Here is a 10,506-nt window from a genome sequence, read left to right as displayed (position 1 = left end):
CCTGCCTCAGACCACTAGAACAGCAGAGTAATCTAACACCTGCCTCAGACCACAAGAACAGCTGAGGAATCTACCACCTGCCTCAGACCACAAGAACAGCTGAGGAATCTACCACCTGCCTCAGACCACAAGAACAGCTGAGGAATCTACCACCTGCCTCAGACCACTAGAACAGCTGAGTAATCTACCACCTGCCTCAGACCACAAGAACAGCTGAGGAATCTACCACCTGCCTCAGACCACAAGAACAGCTGAGGAATCTACCACCTGCCTCAGACCACTAGAACAGCTGAGTAATCTACCACCTGCCTCAGACCACTAGAACAGCTGATTAATCTAACACCTGCCTCAGACCACAAGAACAGCTGAGTAATCTACCACCTGCCTCAGACCACAAGAACAGCTGAGGAATCTACCACCTGCCTCAGACCACAAGAACAGCTGAGGAATCTACCACCTGCCTCAGACCACTAGAACAGCTGAGTAATCTACCACCTGCCTCAGACCACTAGAACAGCTGAGGAATCTACCACCTGCCTCAGACCACTAGAACAGCTGAGTAATCTACCACCTGCCTCAGACCACTAGAACAGCTGAGTAATCTACCACCTGCCTCAGACCACTAGAACAGCTGAGTAATCTAACACCTGCCTCACACCAGCTGCTACCACCTGCCTCAGACCACTAGAACAGCTGAGTAATCTACCACCTGCCTCAGACCACTAGAACAGCTGAGTAATCTAACACCTGCCTCAGACCACTAGAACAGCTGAGTAATCTAACACCTGCCTCAGACCACTAGAACAGCTGAGTAATCTAACACCTGCCTCAGACCACTAGAACAGCTGAGTAATCTAACACCTGCCTCAGACCACTAGAACAGCTGAGTAATCTAACACCTGCCTCAGACCACTAGAACAGCTGAGTAATCTAACACCTGCCTCAGACCACAAGAACAGCTGAGGAATCTAACACCTGCCTCAGACCACAAGAACAGCTGAGGAATCTACCACCTGCCTCAGACCACAAGAACAGCTGAGGAATCTACCACCTGCCTCAGACCACAAGAACAGCTGAGGAATCTAACACCTGCCTCAGACCACAAGAACAGCTGCTACTCAGACCACTAGAACAGCTGAGTAATCTACCACCTGCCTCAGACCACTAGAACAGCTGATTAATCTAACACCTGCCTCAGACCACAAGAACAGCTGAGTAATCTAACACCTGCCTCAGACCACAAGAACAGCTGAGTAATCTACCACCTGCCTCAGACCACAAGAACAGCTGAGGAATCTACCACCTGCCTCAGACCACAAGAACAGCTGAGGAATCTACCACCTGCCTCAGACCACTAGAACAGCTGAGTAATCTACCACCTGCCTCAGACCACTAGAACAGCTGAGGAATCTACCACCTGCCTCAGACCACTAGAACAGCTGAGTAATCTACCACCTGCCTCAGACCACTAGAACAGCTGAGTAATCTACCACCTGCCTCAGACCACTAGAACAGTTTAGTAATCTAACACCTGCCTCAGACCACTAGAACAGCTGAGTAATCTAACACCTGCCTCAGACCACTAGAACAGCTGAGTAATCTAACACCTGCCTCAGACCACTAGAACAGCTGAGTAATCTAACACCTGCCTCAGACCACTAGAACAGCTGAGGAATCTACCACCTGCCTCAGACCACAAGAACAGCTGAGGAATCTACCACCTGCCTCAGACCACAAGAACAGCTGAGTAATCTACCACCTGCCTCAGACCACTAGAACAGCTGAGGAATCTACCACCTGCCTCAGACCACTAGAACAGCTGAGTAATCTACCACCTGCCTCAGACCACTAGAACAGCTGAGTAATCTACCACCTGCCTCAGACCACTAGAACAGCTGAGTAATCTAACACCTGCCTCAGACCACTAGAACAGCTGAGTAATCTAACACCTGCCTCAGACCACTAGAACAGCTGAGTAATCTAACACCTGCCTCAGACCACTAGAACAGCTGAGTAATCTAACACCTGCCTCAGACCACTAGAACAGCTGAGTAATCTAACACCTGCCTCAGACCACTAGAACAGCTGAGTAATCTAACACCTGCCTCAGACCACTAGAACAGCTGAGTAATCTAACACCTGCCTCAGACCACAAGAACAGCTGAGGAATCTACCACCTGCCTCAGACCACAAGAACAGCTGAGGAATCTACCACCTGCCTCAGACCACAAGAACAGCTGAGGAATCTACCACCTGCCTCAGACCACTAGAACAGCTGAGTAATCTACCACCTGCCTCAGACCACTAGAACAGCTGATTAATCTAACACCTGCCTCAGACCACAAGAACAGCTGAGTAATCTAACACCTGCCTCAGACCACAAGAACAGCTGAGGAATCTACCACCTGCCTCAGACCACAAGAACAGCTGAGGAATCTACCACCTGCCTCAGACCACAAGAACAGCTGAGGAATCTACCACCTGCCTCAGACCACTAGAACAGCTGAGTAATCTACCACCTGCCTCAGACCACTAGAACAGCTGAGTAATCTACCACCTGCCTCAGACCACTAGAACAGCTGAGTAATCTACCACCTGCCTCAGACCACTAGAACAGCTGAGTAATCTACCACCTGCCTCAGACCACTAGAACAGCTGAGTAATCTAACACCTGCCTCAGACCACTAGAACAGCTGAGTAATCTAACACCTGCCTCAGACCACAAGAACAGCTGAGTAATCTAACACCTGCCTCAGACCACTAGAGCAGCTGAGTAATCTAACACCTGCCTCAGACCACAAGAACAGCTGAGGAATCTACCACCTGCCTCAGACCACAAGAACAGCTGAGGAATCTACCACCTGCCTCAGACCACTAGAACAGCTGAGTAATCTAACACCTGCCTCAGACCACAAGAACAGCTGAGGAATCTACCACCTGCCTCAGACCACAAGAACAGCTGAGGAATCTACCACCTGCCTCAGACCACAAGAACAGCTGAGGAATCTACCACCTGCCTCAGACCACTAGAACAGCTGAGTAATCTACCACCTGCCTCAGACCACTAGAACAGCTGATTAATCTAACACCTGCCTCAGACCACAAGAACAGCTGAGTAATCTAACACCTGCCTCAGACCACAAGAACAGCTGAGTAATCTACCACCTGCCTCAGACCACAAGAACAGCTGAGGAATCTACCACCTGCCTCAGACCACAAGAACAGCTGAGGAATCTACCACCTGCCTCAGACCACTAGAACAGCTGAGTAATCTACCACCTGCCTCAGACCACTAGAACAGCTGAGGAATCTACCACCTGCCTCAGACCACTAGAACAGCTGAGTAATCTACCACCTGCCTCAGACCACTAGAACAGCTGAGTAATCTACCACCTGCCTCAGACCACTAGAACAGCTGGGTAATCTAACACCTGCCTCAGACCACTAGAACAGCTGAGTAATCTAACACCTGCCTCAGACCACTAGAACAGCTGAGTAATCTAACACCTGCCTCAGACCACTAGAACAGCTGAGTAATCTAACACCTGCCTCAGACCACTAGAACAGCTGAGTAATCTAACACCTGCCTCAGACCACTAGAACAGCTGAGTAATCTAACACCTGCCTCAGACCACTAGAACAGCTGAGTAATCTAACACCTGCCTCAGACCACAAGAACAGCTGAGGAATCTACCACCTGCCTCAGACCACAAGAACAGCTGAGGAATCTACCACCTGCCTCAGACCACTAGAACAGCTGAGGAATCTACCACCTGCCTCAGACCACTAGAACAGCTGAGTAATCTACCACCTGCCTCAGACCTCTAGAACAGCTGAGTAATCTACCACCTGCCTCAGACCACTAGAACAGCTGAGTAATCTAACACCTGCCCCAGACCACTAGAACAGCTGAGGAATCTACCACCTGCCTCAGACCTCTAGAACAGCTGAGGAATCTACCACCTGCCTCAGACCTCTAGAACAGCTGAGTAATCTAACACCTGCCTCAGACCACTAGAACAGCTGAGTAATCTAACACCTGCCTCAGACCACTAGAACAGCTGAGTAATCTAACACCTGCCTCAGACCACTAGAACAGCTGAGTAATCTAACACCTGCCTCAGACCACTAGAACAGCTGAGTAATCTAACACCTGCCTCAGACCACTAGAACAGCTGAGTAATCTAACACCTGCCTCAGACCACAAGAACAGCTGAGGAATCTACCACCTGCCTCAGACCACAAGAACAGCTGAGGAATCTACCACCTGCCTCAGACCACAAGAACAGCTGAGGAATCTACCACCTGCCTCAGACCACTAGAACAGCTGAGTAATCTACCACCTGCCTCAGACCACTAGAACAGCTGATTAATCTAACACCTGCCTCAGACCACAAGAACAGCTGAGTAATCTAACACCTGCCTCAGACCACAAGAACAGCTGAGGAATCTACCACCTGCCTCAGACCACAAGAACAGCTGAGGAATCTACCACCTGCCTCAGACCACAAGAACAGCTGAGGAATCTACCACCTGCCTCAGACCACAAGAACAGCTGAGTAATCTAACACCTGCCTCAGACCACTAGAACAGCTGAGTAATCTACCACCTGCCTCAGACCACTAGAACAGCTGAGTAATCTACCACCTGCCTCAGACCACTAGAACAGCTGAGTAATCTACCACCTGCCTCTGACCACTAGAACAGCTGAGCAATATACCACCTGCCTCAGACCACTAGAACAGCTGAGTAATCTACCACCTGCCTCAGACCGCTAGAACAGCTGAGTAATCTACCACCTCAGACCACTAGAACAGCTGAGTAATCTACCACCTCAGAAGACTAGAACAGCTGAGTAATCTACCACCTCAGACCACTAGAACATCTGAGTAATCTAACACCTGCCTCAGACCACTAGAACAGCTGAGTAATCTACCACCTGCCTCAGACCACTAGAACAGCTGAGTAATCTACCACCTGCCTCAGACCACTAGAATATCTGAGTAATCTACCACCTGCCCCAGACCACTAGAACAGCTGAGTAATCTACCACCTGCCTCAGACCACTAGAATTTCTGAGTAATCTACCACCTGCCTCAGACCACTAGAACAGCTGAGTAATCTAACACCTGCCTCAGACCACTAGAACAGCTGAGTAATCTACCACTTGCCTCAGACCACTAGAACAGCTGAGGAATCTAACACCTGCCTCAGACCACTAGAACAGCTGAGTAATCTACCACCTGCCTCAGACCACTAGAACAGCTGAGTAATCTACCACCTGCCTCAGACCACTAGAACAGCTGAGTAATCTACCACCTGCCTCAGACCACTAGAACAGCTGAGTAATCTAACACCTGCCTCAGACCACTAGAACAGCTGAGTAATCTACCACCTGCCTCAGACCACTAGAACAGCTGAGTAATCTACCACCTGCCTCAGACCACTAGAACAGCTGAGTAATCTACCACCTGCCTCAGACCACTAGAATAGCTGAGTAATCTACCACTCTGCCTCAGACCACTAGAACAGCTGAGTAATCTAACACCTGCCTCAGACCACTAGAACAGCTGAGTAATCTACCACCTGCCTCAGACCACTAGAACAGCTGAGTAATCTACCACCTGCCTCAGACCACTAGAACAGCTGAGTAATCTACCACCTGCCTCAGACCACTAGAACAGCTGAGTAATCTACCACCTGCCTCAGACCACTAGAACAGCTGAGTAATCTACCACCTCAGACCACTAGAACAGCTGAGTAATCTACCACCTGTCTCAGACCACTAGAATATCTGAGTAATCTAACACCTGCCTCAGACCACTAGAACAGCTGTGTAATCTACCACCTGCCTCAGGCCACTAGAATATCTGAGTAATCTAACACCTGTCTCAGACCACTAGAATATCTGAGTAATCTAACACCTGTCTCAGACCACTAGAATATCTGAGTAATCTACCACCTGCCTCAGACCACTAGAATATCTGAGTAATCTAACACCTGTCTCAGACCACTAGAATATCTGAGTAATCTACCACCTGCCTCAGACCACTAGAATATCTGAGTAATCTAACACCTGTCTCAGACCACTAGAATATCTGAGTAATCTACCACCTGCCTCAGACCACTAGAATATCTGAGTAATCTAACACCACTCGTAGCTGATTGTGTTGTTAGATGATTTTTTGCCCTTCCGCATGACTTTATACACAGAAGAATCACGTGGTTTATCAGTCTCTCTGTGACACCGATAAATTCAGAACAAAGTTGACAATGTCTTTGCAATTGATTCAAACAAGGGACTTCTACAAATTTGCTTGAAATGAAAACCGAGATGACTGCATTAAACTATGAACTGTAGGGTTTAGGCCTATTTCAATCATATTGTTCAATATATTGAGTTCTATTTTGCTACTTGTAGGCTACTCTGTTATTTGTCTCAATATATTTAATGATGTGTATCCTAACATGAACACAATGATCAAATCTGGGATTTAGTGCATTTTTATTGGGTAAGAATTAGAATAAGCCTTCTCAATACTTGAAGACATAGGTGATAATATAAGCTGATCTGTGGTCAGTATTGTGACATAATTATAATGTTAAGGAAATATTTGAATGGAGAAAGCTGATCTGAGAGCAGTGCTCCCTTTCTTTCTACAGTATTGATACATGATCCGGACGTGATACCTTGTTGTGCTGCTGATCCAGTTTCTACTGGTCTGGGACTCTGCCCTGTTCACCAGTCGTGCTACGCTGCCCTTAAACCTTGGAAATACAAAATAAAAATAATGAGACTATAAGAGAACCAGCACTGAGTCAATGTGCAGGGTACCAGGTAGTTGAGGTAATAATGAGACTATAAGGAGTACCAGTACTGAGTCAATGTGCAGGGTACCAGGTAGTTGAGGTAATAATGAGGCTATAAGGAGTACCAATACTGAGTCAATGTGCAGGGTACCAGGTAGTTGAGGTAATAATGAGGCTATAAGGAGTACCAGTACTGAGTCAATGTGCAGGGTACCAGGTAGTTGAGGTAATAATGAGACTATAAGGAGTACCAGTACTGAGTCAATGTTGTGTTTGTTTAATATTGTTTTAGGACTATGAAAAAGGACAAAATGATTAGCCTATTGATTATGAAAACAACAACAATAAATGGGAAAATGGGAGGAGAAATGACTAGAGACAGTGTTGTTTAACTCACTGACCAGGACCCATGAGTTCTTCTTACCTTTGTTCAGTAGAAAAGCTATTAGGTAGTTCCATAGACCGGTCACTCTTCATGGACACACAGCTGGGAACAGGGGAGGCTGGTCTCTCCTGCTTGATTGGTCTTCAACACAACAGAGACAAACATTACATCTCTCATCTACTCTGAGCTCAGATGGGGAAACAAGAGTTTCATTCCATAACGCTATATATCAATTTCAGAAAAGTTCGTAAATTAGCTTTTATTGTTTAAAGAAGTTAAGTTAATGTTAAGTTATGTTTTTTTGTTAAATGAGGAGTTGGAACGTGGGTACCTGCTTCTATAAACCAATGAGAAGATGCCACATGGGTACCTGCTTCTATAAACCAATGAGGAGATGGCACGTGGGTACCTGCTTCTATAAACCAATGAGGTGATGCCACATGGGTACCTGCTTCTATAAACCAATGAGGAGATGGCACGTGGTACCTGCTTCTCTAAACCAATGAGGAGATGCAGCGTTATCTGCGTCACAAATAGAACTGACTTCTAGACGCTCGTTGGCGCGCGAGCAGTGTGTCATTTTTAATAACAAATTTAATTTAGCGTCGCGAGCATTGTAGTCAGTCTGTCAGCCCCGCTAAAAGGCTGGTGTCGTTACTCTGCCTTCTCCGGGGGCATGTTGAGGTAAATTTACTAACCGGGAGGGTTGAATGATGTAATTTATTGGAGGGCTGGAAGACGCACTTTCGAGGTTGTTTACTCACAATATCAGATATTAAATAGATTTTTTATAATGAATGTATACTGAGGTTGAGGTTCTGACTAGTGATTATTTACCCGGGGTTCAATAGCTGCTATTGAGGCGCCCTGAAAATAATATTCAAAAGTTTGGTCCTTGGACACAGAGGTTTAAACACTAACACTGTACCGACTAGCTAGGATAACTAGGATGCTGCTGGTAGAGTAGCTAGCTAGCTTACCGAGCTGTACCGACTAGCTAGGATAACTAGGATGCTGCTGGTAGAGTAGCTAGCTAGATTACCGAGCTGTACCGACTGGCTAGGATAACTAGGATGCTGCTGTTAGAGTAGCTAGCTAGCTTACCGAGCTGTACCGACTGGCTAGGATAACTAGGATGCTGCTGGTAGAGTAGCTAGCTAGCTTACCGAGCTGTACCGACTAGCCAGGATAACTAGGATGCTGCTGGTAGAGTAGCTAGCTAGTTTACCGAGCTGTAACGACTGGCTAGCAGGTCGTTCGTCTGTCCCTCATCTCGATGATGATGAATCCGGTTAACCACAAAATGAAACAAGGATAGAGAGTGAAAAGGATATGTCTACACTCATACTGTCCCTGACCGTAAAGAAAAAAGCCAATTGAACAATAAACTTCGGTGTCTCAACACTGTAACAAACTCCGTCGTTATTCCCCAAGATCACCTCAGTCCACTCTGCGCGTAACCGGACAATCTCCTTGGCGCCACACCGAACGGGACGCGGACAGTTCTGTACGGGGACGTGACAGTTCTGTACGGGACGGGACAGTTCTGTACGGGACGCGGACAGTTCTGTACGGGATGAGGACAGTTCTGTACGGGGATGAGGACAGTTCTGTACGGGGACGCGGACAGTTCTGTACGGGGACGTGACAGTTCTGTACGGGGACGCGGACAGTTCTGTACGGGGACGCGGACAGTTCTGTACGGGGACGGGGACAGTTCTGTACAGTACAGAGACGGGGACAGTTCTGTACAGTACAGAGACGGGGACAGTTCTGTACGGGGACGCGGACAGTTCTTTACGGGAGGAGGACAGTTCTGTACAGGGACGCGGACAGTTCTGTACGGGACGCGGACAGTTCTGTACGGGGATGAGGACAGTTCTATATGGGGACGCGGGGAGTTCTGTACGGGACGTGACAGTTCTGTACGGGACGCGGACAGTTCTGTACGGGATGAGGACAGTTCTGTACGGGGACGGGGACAGTTCTGTACGGGACGTGGACAGTTCTCTACGGGACGTGACAGTTCTGTACGGGGACGAGGACAGTTCTGTACGGGGGACGCGGACAGTTCTGTACGGGACGTGGACAGTTCTCTACGGGACGTGGACAGTTCTCTACGGGGACGTGGACAGTTCTCTACGGGGACGCTGGACAGTTCTGTACGGGACGTGACAGTTCTCTACGGGACGTGGACAGTTCTGTACGGGACGGGGACAGTTCTGTGCGGGGACGTGGACAGTTCTCTGGGGACGTGGACAGTTCTGTACGGGACGGGGACAGTTCTGTACGGGGACGTGGACAGTTCTCTACGGGGACGTGGACAGTTCTCTACGGGGACGTGGACAGTTCTGTACGGGGACGGGACAGTTCTGTACGGGGACGTGGACAGTTCTCTACGGGGACGTGGACAGTTCTGTACGGGACGCGGACAGTTCTGTACGGGGACGGGGACAGTTCTGTACAGGACGGGACAGTTCTGTACGGGGACGTGACAGTTCTCTACGGGGACGTGACAGTTCTGTACGGGGACGCGGACAGTTCTGTACGGGGACGTGGACAGTTCTCTACGGGACGTGGACAGTTCTGTACGGGGACGTGGACAGTTCTCTACGGGGACGTGGACAGTTCTGTATGGGGACGTGACAGTTCTCTACGGGACGCGGACAGTTCTCTACGGGACGTGACAGTTCTGTACGGGGACGTGGACAGTTCTCTACGGGACGTGACAGTTCTGTACGGGACGTGACAGTTCTGTACGGGGACGGTACAGTTCTCTACGGGGACGCGGACAGTTCTCTACGGGACGCGGACAGTTCTGTACGGGAGGAGGACAGTTCTGTACAGGGACGGGGACAGTTCTGTACGGGACGTGGACAGTTCTCACGGGGACGTGGACAGTTCTCTACGGGACGAGGACAGTTCTGTACGGGACAGTTCTGTACGGGACGCGGACAGTTCTCTACGGGACGCGGACAGTTCTCTACGGGACGCGGACAGTTCTCTACAGTTCTCTACGGGACGCGAACAGTTCTCTACGGGACGCGGACAGTTCTCTACGGGACGCGGACAGTTCTGTACGGGACGTGGACAGTTCTGTACAGGGACGAGGACAGTTCTCTACAGGACGCGGACAGTTCTCTACGGGGACAGTTCTCTACGGGACGCGGACAGTTCTGTACGGGGACGCGGACAGTTCTGTACAGGGACGAGGACAGTTCTCTACAGGGACGCGGACAGTTCTCTACGGGGACGCGGACAGTTCAATACGGGGACGCGGACAGTTCTGTACAGGGACGGGACAGTTCTGT

General features: G+C 49.0%; 1 long non-coding RNA gene across 6 annotated transcripts; it reads right to left on the bottom strand.

The window, feature by feature from the left end:
- Positions 1 to 387: 387 nt before the first annotated feature.
- LOC127917601 (uncharacterized) lies at positions 388 to 8,682 on the bottom strand. 6 transcript variants are annotated; one of them, XR_008097622.1, is made up of 10 exons: positions 7,682 to 8,682; positions 7,235 to 7,526; positions 5,963 to 6,768; positions 5,206 to 5,471; positions 4,868 to 5,129; positions 4,230 to 4,651; positions 1,798 to 2,671; positions 1,646 to 1,721; positions 672 to 747; positions 388 to 609 (listed from the first exon to the last, which is right to left on the bottom strand). It is a non-coding gene; the product is annotated as an uncharacterized LOC127917601 (long non-coding RNA). The 6 variants fall into 6 exon arrangements; XR_008097626.1 differs by lacking the exons at positions 672 to 747; positions 7,235 to 7,526; positions 7,682 to 8,682 and having other exon boundaries at positions 388 to 647; positions 1,646 to 2,671; positions 5,206 to 5,433; ... (1 more) ...; positions 6,039 to 6,076; positions 6,115 to 6,151; XR_008097624.1 differs by lacking the exons at positions 672 to 747; positions 7,235 to 7,526; positions 7,682 to 8,682 and having other exon boundaries at positions 388 to 647; positions 1,646 to 2,671; positions 5,963 to 6,000; positions 6,039 to 6,076; positions 6,115 to 6,147.
- Between the last annotated feature and the right edge of the window lie 1,824 nt (positions 8,683 to 10,506).

Source organism: Oncorhynchus keta, unplaced genomic scaffold (genome assembly GCF_023373465.1).
Source record: "Oncorhynchus keta strain PuntledgeMale-10-30-2019 unplaced genomic scaffold, Oket_V2 Un_contig_11785_pilon_pilon, whole genome shotgun sequence".
Lineage (NCBI taxonomy): Eukaryota > Metazoa > Chordata > Actinopteri > Salmoniformes > Salmonidae > Oncorhynchus > Oncorhynchus keta.
The sequence above is the reverse complement of the archived record's forward strand: the minus strand, read 5'-3'. Positions and strand labels throughout refer to the sequence as shown.